The sequence below is a fragment of the Penaeus monodon genome, chromosome 17 (assembly GCF_015228065.2).
Source record: "Penaeus monodon isolate SGIC_2016 chromosome 17, NSTDA_Pmon_1, whole genome shotgun sequence".
Classification (NCBI taxonomy): Eukaryota; Metazoa; Arthropoda; class Malacostraca; order Decapoda; family Penaeidae; genus Penaeus; species Penaeus monodon.
In genome coordinates, this window is record NC_051402.1 from 26,182,688 (window position 1) to 26,196,984 (window position 14,297).

Genomic DNA, 14,297 nt, shown 5'->3' on the forward strand with positions numbered 1-14,297 from the left:
TCATAATGTCAATACAATGATGATAATGTCAATATTAATAATATTAGAAAGAAAACCAAATTTTGCCACAAATTCCAGAAATGGGGAAAGCGGGATCGGTCACAAGGGCCAACTGAAAGACTCCTTGGTGGCTGAGGCTGCGCAGCACACTGGAGGCTCGTATCTTGTGGACAAACTCACAAATCTCAAGGGGACACTACATAAACCTGCTGACAGATTTTCCAGGCAATTAGTCTGAGAATGCCTTTGGACATGCATATCTTCACATGTTGAAAATTCCTTCATTAGAATTTCCCCCATTTTGTGGTAGAAGTTTGTGGTATATCACCTTTATCTCTCTTGTATTTATTACTCTTAAACCCTGAAATGCACTCTTTTAAAAGTATATTGGATATACAACTATTCCTATATTTTTGCTTTCCTCAGTCATATCTGTCAAATTTAGTAATTATTTATTTGAATATTATTGTTCCCAATGACTTGTTTTGTCAAAATAATTGGAAATGACACCCTTTCCTTGCATACATTCATATAGATTTTTGCTCCATTTAGAAGTTAAAAGGAACAAAGTTATTCAGTTTAGGTGGCTTTTTTTCTCAGAATTAGTCTTAGGCTAATGAGGGTCTATATGGGATGTTACTTGTCCTTGATCTGCCTTCATACTCCTTTTTTATGCCAAAGTAAACTCCAAAGCATCAGCCGAGAGACTGCTAGCACAGGTAGGTGCAAATTAACAGTATTTTAATTTAAACCATTGTTGGGTACCTGCACTGTGTACTCAAATTTTGTTTTGTCACTTTTTTTGCATATATAGATGTGAAGCCATCTAGAATTCAATCACTAGGCCTATTTGACCTTACATCTTGCTCTCCTGGTGGGCAATGCTATGGCAATGCTATGGCAAGTGGTTTCTATTTGTAGCACCAATGATATGCAATGTTTATCTATAGCGCGCTTTATTTATGTTCATTCTCAAGCTTTTCTAGAAAGAGATAATTGACAGTTTATACAAACAATGGTGTTCTACAACTTGAAAATATAGTAACAAATACTGCTTAAATAGCACACAGGATTTTCATCACACCTGTCCAGACCAACCCACCCCTTTACACAAAAAATCCATGCTCATTTCTCAGGTGTTCCTAAAAACAAGAAAAGAAAAAAGTCAGTTATCTTCATAGGCAGAGTCATTTTGATTGCCCCTCTTTCATGTACTGCCATTTTATTGGTCCTCATTTGGGAAAAGGGTATGACACTATTCTGTTGACAGTGAGCATGAAGCACATCACTGCTTGGTATGAACAAAGGTTATGAATATGGTACATTCTAGGCTACTTCATGAAACAAAAGGTAACTTCACTGACCCAAGTCACTCTGTAGTTAGGTTCGCTTTAACTATTTTTTTGTTATTAGCATGGTTGTTATTATTATTATTATTATTATTATTATTATTATTATTATTGTTGTTGTTGTTGACAGTATTATTATTATAACATTATTAATCCACTCATGCTGGATGATGCCTAATCACATCATAGTGTACTGGGCCTAAATCCCATGGCATATACAGTTGACACTGCTCTGAGTTGCTTTCTGAATAGTTGTTTGCTAGATTGGCCTTGACTGTGGTCATTGAGCCCTATAAATTATTATGTATGCCATTTTGATAAGTGTAGAGACTGCGATGAATGCATGTCTGAAACTAAAATTAATAATAAAAAGAAAATGAAATTCAAGTAATATGGTGCAGTCAGGTTTCCCTAGCAATTGTTTACTTCTTACTGAGTAAGCAGTTGGTTTTTGGGGGAAGGGAGAGAGGGGTGGGTTGTGGGGGGGGGGGGTGGTTTTTTGTATTTATTAATATAAACAAAATTGATGAATTAAGATGCGCATGTGGAGCATGACAGTGTACATGCCCTTCCAGTATTTTTATCTCTCTCCATTCTCTCTTCTCACCTGTCCTCTCTCTCTCCTCTCCTCTCCTCTCCTCTCCTCTCCTCTCCTCTCCTCTCCTCTGCCTGCCTTCCTCTCCTCTCCTCTCGTTCGTTCTGCTCTCGGGTCTCCTCTCTCTCTCTCGTCGTTTCTCTCTCCTCTCTCTCTCTCGTCTCATGTCATCGTCTGCTCTCTCTCTCTCTCTCTTTTCTCTCTTTCTCTCTCTCTTTCTCTCTCTCTTTCTCTCTCTCTGAGAGAGAGAGAGAGAGAGACAGAGACAGAGACAGAGAGTGGGGGGGGGTAAAGAAAGAGAGAGAGAGGAGGGGATAAAGAGAGAGTGAGAGAGAGAGAGAGACAGGAACGGAGAGAGAGAGAGAGACAGGGACGGAGAGAGAGAGAGGGATGGAGAGTAGAGAGGTAGAGAGATGAGACTAGGGACTGAGAGAGAGAGAGAAGGACAAAGGGACATTTTTCTCTCTCTTTCTCTCTCAGGAAGAGAGAGAGAGAGAGACACAGAGAGAAGAGGGGGGGGGGTAAAGAGAGAGGAGAGTAAGGAGGAGGGGAATAAAGAGAAGAGAGAGAGAGCAGAGAGTAGACCGAGAGAGAGAGTAGAGAGAGAGAGGGACGGAGAGAGAGAGAGAGACAGGGAGCGAGAGAAGAGAGAGAGAGAGACAAGGACAGAGTGAAGAGAGAGCGAGAGGAGAGAGAGACAGTAGAGAGAGAGTAGAGAGAGGAGGGGACGGAGAGAGAGAGTGAGAGGGACTGGGGGGTTTATATAGAGAGAGAGGGGTGACGGATAGAAGGAGAGAGAGAGGAGGGGGTACGGCAGAAAGAGATAAAGGTTAGAGAGAGAGGGATCGAATAGAGAGAGGATCATAGAGAGAGAGAGAGATAGGAGTGGGATGAAAGAGTGAGTAGAGGTTGAGTAGAATAGAGAGAGTGGACGGAGTAGATATGAGAGAGGAGATGAGGGGGGGAGATGGGGGAGGGAGGGGTGAGAGAGAGAGAGAGAGAGAGAGAGAGCGAGACGGGATCGAGAGAGTAGACGGAGAGTTAGAGACAGGGACGGAGTAGAGAGAGTAGCGAGAGAGAGAGAGAGAGAGAGAGAGAGAGAGAGAGAGTTAAGTAGAGAGAGGGAGGGAGCGAGTATAGAGAGAGAGGGAGGGACGGAGGAGGGTAGGGGAGGAGAAACAGAGGACGGAAGAGTAGAGAGGGACGGGAGATAGAGAAGGGAGCGAGGGAGAGAGATGAGAGAGAGGGGGACGGAGAGAGAGAGAGGGGGGGGGGGGGGGGGGGGGAGGGGGGGGGGGGGGGGTGGTGGGGGAAGGGGGGGACGGAGAAATAAAAAGACTAGTAGAGTAGAGGAAACGAAGAGAGAGAGAGAGAAGAAGAGAAGGGAAAGGAGAGAGAGAGAGGAGAGAGAGAGGGAAGAGAGGAGGAGAGAAGAGAGGGAACTGGAGAGAGAGAGAGAGATGAGGGACGGAGAGAGAGAGGGGGGGACGGAGAAAGAGAGAGAGAGAGGGGACAAGAGGAGAGAGAGAGTAGAGGAGAGAGAGAGAGTAGAGAGAGAGCAAGAGGAAGAGAGAGAGAAGAGAGAGAGAGGAGAGATGGGACGGAGAGAGAGAGAGAGGGAGCGGAGAGAGAGTAGGAGGAGGTGGACGGAGAGAGAGACAGAAGGGAGGCGAGAGTAGAGAGAGAGTAGAGTAGGGAGCGGAGAGAGAGAGAGAGAAAGAAAAAAGGGAAGGAGAAGAGAGAGAGAGAGGAGCGGAGAGAGAGATAGGAAAAAGGAAAAAAAAAGGGGGTAGAAGGAAGAAAAGGAGGAGAGAGAGGGACGGAGAGAGAGAGAGAGAGGGGGACGGAGAGAGGAGAAGAGAGAGGGAGCAAGAAGGAGAAGAGAGAGAGGGAGTCAGGGGGACTAGGTAGAGGAGAGAGAGAGGGACGGAGAGAGAGAGAGAGAGAGTGGGACGGAGAGGAGAGAGAGAGAGAGAGGGACGGAGAGAGAGAGAGAGAGAGATAGAGCGACAGAGAGTAGAGAGAGATGAGAGGCATACAGAGAGTAGAGAGAGAGAGAGAGGGATGCTCTTAGAGAGAAGAGAGAGAGAGGGACAGTAGGAACAGGAGAGAGAGGGACAGGAGTATAAAGAGAGAAGAGAGGGTAGCTGAGAGAAAGAGAGAGAGAGTAGAGGGAGCATATAGAGCAAGAGAAAGATAGATATGAGAGAGAAGTAGTATATATAGGGACAGAGAGAGAGAGAGGAGAGAGATAGCGAGAGAGTAGGGTAGAGAGAGAGAGTAGAGAGAGGAGAGGTAGAGGGAGAGTAAGGGTATAGAGAGAGATTGGTAGGGAGCAAGATAGCGAGAGAGAGAGGGACTAAAGAGAGGCGAGGAGAGAGAGGGACAAAGAGAGAGCGGCAGAGAGAGATGGGAGCTAAAGAGAGAGAGGAGTAGAGAGGACAAAAAGTACATGAGAGTGACAGAGGGAGAGAGAGAGAGACAGAGTAGGGGTGAGAGTAGAGACAGAGACAGGAGCGAGAGAGGCGAGAGAGCTAGAGATGGAGGCAGTAGAGAGCTAGAGAGGCAGAGAGGGATGCAGAGAGAGAGTAGACAGAGGGCAAGAGACAGAGAGGGACAGGAGAGCGGAGAGAGAGATGGTGTTGGAGGGGTTGGGGAGTGAGTGAGTGAAAGAGAGTGGGGGGGGGGGGCAGAGTAAAGGAGGAGAGGGGAGAGTAGAAGTACAAGGTGAGAAGAGGGAGAATGAGGGGGTATAGGGGGAGTAGAGAGAGAAAGGTAGAGATATAGAGTAGGGAGAGGGACAGTAGAGGAGGAGGAGAGAGACAGAGGGACGTGTAGAGAGAGAGAGAGACAGAGTAGGGCTAGAGATGAGAGAGACAATGAGGGTACAGAGAGAGGAGAGACTACAGAGAGGTAGCTAGATAGAGGATAAAGAGAGACAGAGAGGGAGGGCAGGAGAGAGCGAGAGAGAGAGAGAGGGAGAGAGTAGAGAGAGAGAGAGAGAGAGAGAGGAAGACTAAGGTGAGAGAGAGAGATGGAGTAACAGAGAGAGTAAAGGAGAGAGAGAGGAGGGAGAGGACGTTAGGAGCGATGATGAGAGACAGAGTGACAGAGAGAGAGAGAGAGACAGAGAGGGACATGTAGAGAGGAGAGACCAGGAGAGGGCAGAGAGTAGAGAGAGAGGAGTCAGAGGGAGAGATAGTAGGAGGAGAGGAGAAGAGAGTAGAGGAGATAGAGAGAGAGAGAGAGAGAGGAGATAGAGGTAGAGAGAGGGAAGAGAGAAAGAAAGATCGACAAGGTGAGAGAGAGAGGAGAGAGAAGTACAAGGTGTAGAGGAGAGTGAGAGGTGAGTCAGAGAGAGAAAAGAGATAGAAAGTTAGGGGGGGACAGGGAGAGATAGAGGGATGCACGAGAGGAGAGAGGGACAAATGAGATAGTAGAGAGAGAGAGAGCTAGAGAGAGGGGAGCAGAGAGTAGGAGAGAGAGAGAAGAGCGGATCAGTAGAGCGAGAGAGAGTAAAGAGAAGGGACGAGAGAGTAGAGAGAGAGCAGAGGTGAGTTAGAGTAGAGGGGGATTAGAAAGGAAGAAAGAGTTAGTAGATAATGAGGGGAGAGAAAGAGAAGAAAGAGGGAGAGCTAGAGTAGAAGAAGAAAGAAGAGAGAGAGAGGACAGAGTAGAGAGAGAGAGTTTAAGAGTAGAGCAGAGAGAGATAAGAGCGAGGAGGAGAGGGAGAGAGAGAGAGGGAGAGAGAGTGAGAGATGAGGGAGTCAGTAGAAAGAGTAGAAGAGAGAGGAGACAGAGAGACAGAGATAGAGAGAGGAATCAGAGAGAGAGAGTAAAGATAGGGAGGAAAAAAAAAGGGAGGAGCAGGGGTGAGGAGGAGAGAGAGAGGGGTAGCGAGAGAGAGAGGAGAGGGACATGAGAAGGAGAGGGGGAGAGGGGGACAGAGAGAGAGAGGAAGAGGGGACAGAGTGAGGAGAGAGAGAGGGGAGGAGGACAGAGAGTCAGATATGGAGAGAGAGAAGAGGGACTATGGAGAGAGTTAAAGGTAGAGAGGGAGAGACGCAGCAGAAGGGGTGGAGGAGTAGCTGAGCTGCTACGCTAGTTATAAGAGAGAGAGGGTAGAGAGAGAGTATAGAAGAGGAGAGAGAGGGATATGGGACAGAGTAGAGAGAGAGAGAGAGAGAGAGAGAGAGAGATAGAGAGAGTAGAGAGGGGGGTGGACAGAGAGAGAGAAACGAAAGGGACAGAGAGTAGAGGGGAGGGTGACAGAAAGAGAGGAACAGATAGAGAGAGAGAGAGAGAGGAGAGGAGAGAGAGAAGAGGAGAGGGGGGGGGGGGGGGGGCAGGGAAGAGGGTAGTTGAGAATAGAGAGGACAGAGAGAGAGGGGGGAGGGGGACAGAGAGAGAGAAAGAGAGGAACAGAGAGAGAGAGAGAAAGAGAGTGACAGAGAGAGAGAAAGAGAAGGACAGAGACAGAAAGAGAAAGAGAGGGACAGAGAGGAGAGAGGAGAGTAGAGAGAGTAGGGAGAGAGAGAGAGAGAGAGAGTAAGGAAAGAAGTGATAGGGCGCAGAGACAGAGAGAGGGGAGAGGGGGACAGAGAGAGATAAAGAGAGGAACAGAGAGAAATGAGAGAGAGAGGAGAGATGAGAGAGAGAGGTAGAGAGAGTGGGGGGGCAGAGAAAGAGAGAGATGAGAGAGGGGGGGGGGGGCGAGAGAGTAGAGAGAGAGGACACGAGAGAGTAAAGGAGATGTGGGGTGGGGGGGAGAGAAGAGAGAGTAGTAGAAGAGGGGCAGGAGACGAAAAGATGAGAGAGAGAGGGGCAGAGAAAGAAGGAGAGAGAGTGGCAGAGAAAGAGAGAAAGAGTGGCAGGGAAGAGAGAGAGAGAGAGAGAGGAGAGATAGAGAGAGAAGAGTAGAGAGTAGGAGAGAGAGAGGGACAGAGAGAGAGAGGGGGGGGGGGGCTAGAGAGAGAAGAGAGAAGGGGGGCAGGGGAGTAGAAAGAGAGAGGAGAAAAGGGGCAGGAGAAAGAGAAGAGAGAAGAGGGGGCAGAGAAAGGAGAGAGAGTAGAGGGGCTATAGGAAAAGTGGTGGAAATAGAGAGAGAGGGTGGGGCTAGAGAAGAAGGAGAGTTAGAGAGTGGGTCAAAGAAGAGAGAGCTCGAGAGAGAGATAAGGAATGACGGAATAAGGGAGAAGAAAGGGGAGAAAGGGGGAAAGGAAAAAAAGAGAGAGGGGCAGAAAAGAAGAGAGGAGAGAGTGGAGAGAGAAGGGGCAGTAGAGAAGAGAGAGAGAGAGAGGGGGGCAGAGAGGAGAGAGGTAGAAGAGGAGAGAAGGGCGAGAGAGATTATAGAGAGAGAAGAGAGAGAGAGAGAGAGAGCGCGAGAGAGGAGTAGAGAGAGAGTAGAGAGATAGCAGAGAGAGAGTAGAGAGAAGACAGGGTGAGTTAGAGAGAGTAGAAGACAAGGTAAGGGAGTAGAGTTAAGAGAGAATGTAGGGGGGGAGGAGTAGAATGAGGGGAGAGCTAGAGTAGAAGAGAGAATAGAGAGGAGAGAGAGAAAGAAGAGAGAGGGATTAGGGACGAGAGAGAAGAGAGAGAGATAAAAAAAAAAAAAAAAAAAAAAGAAAGAAATGATTTGGAGAGAGAAAAAAAAGGAAAAAAAGGTGAGAGGAGAAGGTCGTGGGAGAGAAAGGTGAGTAGGGACAGAGAGTAGAGTGAGAGAGAGAGAGAGAGAGTTAGAGCATAGAGAGTATTAGAGACAGAGATATCAGAGAGGGACAGAGATATGAGAGTAGGATAGAGAAAGAGAAAGGGACACAGAGAGAGAGAGAGGAGAAGAGAGAGAGACTAGAGAGAGAGAGACGTAGAAGACAGAGTTGAGTAGAGAAGAGGGAGTAAAAGAGAGAGAAATAGGGGGAGACCCGGAGTGGGAGGGAGAGAGTAGAGAGTAAGAGAGGAGAGAGAGAGAGAGAGAGGAGAGAGTTAGAGAGAGAGGAGAGAAGCAGGGCCTAGAGTAGAGAGAGGGTGTGGAGATAAATGCAAAAGAGAGATGTAGATGAGGGTAGAGTAGAGAGAGAGATGTATGGGAGAGAGAGTAGAAGAAAGAGGGAGAGGAGAGAGAAGAAAGAGTGAGAGAGAAGGGAGGGGGGGGAGAGAAATAGAGATTATGAGATTAACATATAATACTATATAAGAGAGAGAGAGAGTAACTCTATAGATTAGAGTAAAGAGATGAGAGAGATTAACATACAATTAGATATATAATATATAGAGAGGTATCATAGAAGTTATGATATAGATAAAATAGTCTTTGATAGGGTACTAGTAGAGATAGAGGGAGAGGACTAGAGAGAGATTAGGGGAGGAGATGGACATAGAGATAGATGTAGAGGGACAGATTATGAGATGAGAGATAGAAGAGGGACAGTGGGGGGAGGAGATGGGTGGTGGGGGCAGTAGAGAGAGAGAAATGAAAGGACGCAGTGAGAGGGGGAGGGGACAGACATTAGAGGTACGAGATAGTAGATGAGGGAGAGGAGCAGAGAGAGAGTAGAGAGGGGGGGCGCTAGAGAGAGATTAGAAATAGAGGTGAGCTAGAGAGAGAGTGGGAGGGGACAGAGAGAGTAGAAAGAGGAACAGTAGAGAGAGAGAGCAGAGTATAGGAGTGACAAGAAGGAGAGAGAAAGAGAAGAAGGAAGAGACATAAGAGAAAGGGGGAGAGGTAGGTGCAGTTAGAGATGAGAGAGAGAGAGAGGTAGAGGGGGGGGGGGCAGGGGCAGATGGACAGAGCAAAGGAGAGGGACAGAGAGAGATGAGTGGGGTGGGGGGGGTCAGAGAAAGTAGATAGAGAGGGGAGTAGAGTGAGGGGCAGGAGAAAGAGTCGTAGAGAGAGAGATAGAGAGAGATAGAGAGAGAGGGGACACTAGAGTAGAGGGGGGGTGGCTAGAGAGAGAGAAAGAGTATATGGGTTGGGGGGAGAGAACGAGAAGTGAGAAAGTACGGCAGAGAGAAAGAGAGATGAGAGGGCGTAGAGAAAGAAGGAGTATAGAGTGGCAGAGAAGAGAGAAAGGATTGGCTAAGATAAGACTAGAGGAAGAAAAGAGGGAGAGTTAGTAGAGGGGCAGTAGATAAGAGAGTAGAGAGAGAGAGAGAGAGAGAGAGAGGGACACAGAGAGAGAGAAGGGGGGCGAGAGAGAGAGAGAAAGAGGGGTGGGGGGAGGAAGTAGAGAGAGAAAGAGTGGGGGGCAGAGAACGGACAGGTTAGACAGTTAGAGTGGGCGTGAAAGTAAGAGAGAGAGAGATTAGGTGGGGGGGGGGGGGGGGGGGGATGGTGGGGGCAGAGAAAGAGTAGAGGAGAGAGAGGGGCAGTAGTAACGAAGAGGTAGGAGATAGGGGCTAGAGAAAGAATGAGAGGAGAGTAGGGGCATAGAGAGAGAGAGCAGGAGAGAGAGAGAGAGAGAGAGGGGGGGGGGGCAGAGAGAGAGGAAAGTAGAGGGAGCAGATGAGAGAGGGGGGAGGGGGGACTGGAGGAGAGAAAGGTAGAGAACATGTAGAGGAGAGGGGGGGTTTTACAGAGATAGAGAGGGGGAGGGGGACAGGAAAGAGTTGGAGGGGGAGGAAAGTCAGAGAGTAGAGAGGGACAGAGAGAGAGAGAGAGAGAGGGACTAGAGAGAGAGAGAGAGAGGTAGGCATGGAGAGAGAGAGAGAAAGGGGAATCAGAGAGAGAGAGAGAGAGAGTCGGGGGGGGGGGAGAGATGTAGAGAGAGAGAGAGGGAGGTCAGAGAGAGAGGGGGAGGGGACAGGAGAGTAGTAGAAAGGAGAGGAGACAGAGAGTAGAGAGAGCAATAAAAGAAGAATAGATGGAAGAGGTGAGCAGAGAGAGAGAGAGTAAAGAGGACAGTAGAGGCAGAAAGGAGAAAGAGAGTGAAAAAAAGGGACAGTAGAGAGAGAGAGAGAGGAGAGAGAGGGGGGGGGGGGGAACAGAGGAGCAGATAAAGTAGAGAGGGACAGAGATAGAGGAGAGAGAGAGAGAGGGAGTAGAGAGAGAGAGGCAGAGAGAGAGAGACCAGAGAGTAGAGAGGGAGAGAGAGAGGGAGAGGGATGCAGAGATGGGAGAGGGGAGGGGGAGTATAGTCGACAGAGAGAGAGAGAAAGAGAGGGACAGAGAGAGAAGGGGGAGGGGGACAGAGAGAGATGAAAGAGAGGAACAGAGAGTTAAGATAAAGGAGAGGATATTGTAGAAAAGAGAGGAGAGAGAGAGAGAGAGAGAGGAGAGAGGAGAGAGAGAGAGAGGGTGGGGGGACATTAGAAGAGGAGAGCGAGAGAGGAGAGAGGGGGGGGGTAAAAAAGGGAGAGAGAGAAGGAGAGGACAGAGAGATGGGGGGAGGGACTAGAGATATATAGATGAGGAGAGAGAGAGAGAGAGAGAGAGAGAGAGAGAGGAGAGAGAGTAGAGAGAGAGAGAGGATAGAGAGAGTAGAGAGTAGAGAGAGAGAGAGAGAAGAGAGTTTATGGAGCTTAGAGAGAGACGAGAGAGAGGGGGGGGCTAGAGAGGAGAAAGAGAGGGAGCAGATGGGAGAGGGGGTAGGGGGACAGAGAGAGATGAAGAGGAGAGGAACAGAGAGAGAGGAGTTAGTAGAGTGCAGAGAGAGAGAGAGTAAAGAGAAGGCAGAGAGAGAGAGAGTAGAGGAGAGAGAGGGTGTGGGGGACAGAGGGTACAGAGAAGAGTAGAGAAGGAGTCAGTAGAGAGAGTAGAGAGATTGGGGGGGGGGCATGAGAGATAAGTAGAGAGAGAGGGAGGGTCATGAGAGAGAGAGAAAGAGAGAGAGGATAGTAGAGAGAGTAAGGAGAGAGAGAGAGGACCAGAGTAGGAGAGGAGGGGGGCTGAGTAGAGAGAGAGCAGAGAGAGGGGGTGGGGGGGAGAGAAAGAGTAGAGAGAGGACTAGCAGAGAGATGAGGGGGGCAGAGAGAGTAGTAGTAGAGAGAGAGGGGTGGGGGGATGAAAAGCGAGAGAGGAAAGACGGCGAAAGAAAAAAGAGCGGAGAGAGGGCAGAGAAAGAGAGAGAGAGAGTAGGGCTAGGGAAGAGAGAGAGAGAGAGCGTCAGAGAAAGAGAGAGGAGAAGAGGGGCAGATAAAGAAGGAGTTAGTTTAGAGAGGGGGTCAGAGACCGTTAGAGAGAGAGTAGGGCAGAGAGTTAGAGAGAGGTGGGTCATGAGAGAGAGAGAGTATAGAGAGAGTAGAGAGAGTAGTAGAGAGAGAGACTAGATAGAGAGAGATGAGAGAGAGAGAGGGGTGGGGGGCACATGAGGATGAGAGAGATGGGGTGGCTGAGAGAGAGAAAGAGTAGAGGCAGTAGAGAGAGAGGAGAGTGAGGGGCAGAGAGGAGAGGGAGGAGGGGGAGGAGGGAAGAGAGAGAGAGAGAGAGGGGGGGGCAGAGAGGGAGGGGGGGAAAGGGGAGAGCAGAGAGGAGAGAAGAGGGGGGGTGAAGAGAGAGAGAGAGGAGAGAGGAGAGAGAAAAGAGAGAGAAAAGGAGAGGGGGGGGAAGGGGCAGAGAAAAGAGAAGGAGAGAAGGGGGGGTGGGGCAAAAAAAGAGAGATAGGGGAGGGGGAGAGGAGGAAAGGGAGAGAGAGAGAGGGGGGGAGAGAGTGAGAGATAGAGAGAGGGGGGGGGGCAGAGAGGGAGAGAGAGGGGGGGAGCAGAGAGAGAGGGGGGGGGGCAGAAAGGGAGAGAAACAGGGGGAGGGGGGCCAGAAAGAGAGAGGGAGGAGCAGAGAGGGAGAGAGAGAGGGGGGGGGGGCAGAGAGAAAGAGAAAGAGAGAGAGAGCGAGAGCGAGAGTGAGAGTATAACGGGATATAAAAACCCAATTAATTGGCTTGGGGGTTTTGATATGGTTTTTGGGTTCATCTTTTTTTTCAAGGTGACCGCAGTATAAAGAACACAAGACATTTTTAGTTATGGGGTATGGCAGTATGCGGGTTGCGCAGCGCCCGGAGGGAGAGGGTGGAGCTGACCTTACCGCGCGGGTGCTTAACACGAACTTCTGAGGCTATGGCTTGAGATTTACGAAGTTCTGGTTCCCCGGGGCCTTCATTAGGGCCCGGCTTGAGGCCTAGGTCACCCTCGGAAAAGTAGTGACCGTCCCAGCGCCGGGGGGAAGCAGCAGGGGAGGAAGCATGGGGGGAGCGAGGTGAGGTCACACTGATTGCTCCACTATACAGAGAGAGAGAGTGGCAGAGAAAGAGAGAGAGAGAGGGAGAGAGAGAGAGAGAAAGGGGCAGAGAAAGAGAGAGAGAAAGGGGCAGAGAAAGAGAGAGAGGGGAGGCAGAGAGCGAGAATGAGAGAGAGAGAGAGAGATAGAGAGAGAGAGAGAGAGAGAGAGAGAAGAGAGAGAGAGAAGGGGAGAGAGAGAGAGAGAGAGAAGAGAGAGAGAGAGGGGGGGGGGGGGCAGAGAGAGAGAGAGAGGCAGAGAGAGAGGGAGAGACATAGACAGAGAGAGGGAGAGAGAGTATAACATATTTCTGTTACCAGTGGATCACGTGGCTGTTTTCCACGTGGATCCAAAAGTCCCAAAAGAACCATTCACTCAGCGAAGGCTTAGTTGACAATTATATCTCACCTCGCTTGACCAGAGAGTTTGTGACCAGAGCTTGACGCGGTAAGGTCGGCTTATCCCTCCAGGCTAGCTATAGCATGTGCATAATTCTATTTCTGTTACCAGTGGACCACGTGGCAAACAGCCACATGGCTTAGCCCTCCCCTCCCTCTGGGCGGGCTGACCCGACACCATGACCTCCCCGCGGTGCTTTTACCCATTTAGAAAAATCGTAGCGTCGTCGTAGCGTGTGTTCACCCCTTCCCGTGTGTTTTGAGTCAGCCACTGTACAAGAGTACGCATAGCCGTTATATCTGGTGGCAGCGAGGGCCGTTGCATCCTTTTGGCATGCAACGTGGACACACCACCACAGAAGAAAATCCGCTCGACCGCTTCAAGACATGGCTAAAAAAAAAAAAAAAAAAAAAAAAAAAAAAAAAAAAAAAAAAAAAAAAAAAAAAAAAAAAAAAACGTAAGTACACGTTTGGGCCTCCTTTTCTTATTTCTTTTCCTTTCCTTCTTCGCCCATATATATGTTAAGCCGTTGTTGTTTTGTTGGGTAAAAAGTGCTAAATGACAGCAAATGGCATGTTCTCACACTATTCCCGTCACCTCAGATCGCATTTCCGTGTGATCGAGTATGTGGTCAACAAACATGAATATCGTTTGTTAGTTAAGTAGTCAATTAAATTCTCTCGTTTTTAGAGATTTATGTTTCATTTGCAAAGAATTTAACGCGTTCGTGATTTTATCTTATCACGAATATCATTTCATTTTATCTCGTTCCTCCCCTCGCCCCGACCTGTGTGACGACAGCGGTTCACGTAAATCCTTGCGGATTGCCGTTGTCATTTCCCTTATCTACTCTCATATCTATCAGAGACAGTTGGTAATTCAAGCCAGGTCCATACGGATCACTACTGACGTCTCCCTCTTCACGGATCACTACTGACGTCTCCCTCTTCTATTTTCTTCTTTGTGAAAATAAAACACAAAATGAAAAAAAAAGAAAAGAAATTAAAAGCCAACATTTAAAAAAATGCAAATTTTTATAAATAACTGGCTAGTGGTAGTTAACACCCCCTCTTCCCTGTTGCCTTTCTTTTTCTCTTACTATCTGGCCCTTACGTGTATGATCTGGTTCCCCGACCATATATTGCAGTCGGACCGATGATAGCCGACACGGCACCGAAGGAAGATCCTGCTGCAGATCCGGTCACCTTAGGATGCCGTGGGAAGGACGTCATCGACGATCACCATAGGCCCGTGGACCAAGATTTTCATCAGAGAAGGTGTCAAGCTGTCCCAAGTTGTAAAGGATGGGCGCTGCCTGCTGGCCTCCCATAGATCCAGTGAAACACCAGCAACTTGCCGCAGGTACCAGTCGCCCCAGGATGCTGTGCATGGGCGACGCCTGGCGGACGCCTGCAGATCCGGTCAACTCCAGGAGCTCATAGCACAGGTATCAGCCGCCCCGAGATGCTGGCCCTGCCCTGACGCCCGTAGATCCAGATGAAGATTACGAGGATGTGTGGACGAGAGAGGGACCTGGACGAGATCTGTGAAGACGTGTGGACAAGGACACCGCGTGACACCGCGAGTTAGGCCTGGATGAGGGCTACGAGGAGGACTTGTGTGAGACTTTCGAGGACGTGTGGACATCGAGGACAGACAGATTTCACGGAGGACCAGGAGGATGAGGACAACAGGGACAAGCAGCCAAGAAGATGCACTAGGACAATGCACGAGAATGAGACGATCA

The 14,297-nt window shown here is 49.1% G+C and overlaps 1 protein-coding gene across 1 annotated transcript in view; it reads left to right on the forward strand.

Annotated features, from left to right (window-relative positions):
• Positions 1–657: 657 nt before the first annotated feature.
• The window catches only part of LOC119583326 (chromatin assembly factor 1 subunit A-like), a 41,503-nt gene continuing 27,863 nt past the window's right edge, over positions 658–14,297 (forward strand). The window contains exon 1 of the mRNA XM_037931797.1: positions 658–719. The gene's annotated coding sequence lies outside the window, so the exon portion shown is untranslated. The remainder of the gene's footprint in view (positions 720–14,297) is intronic.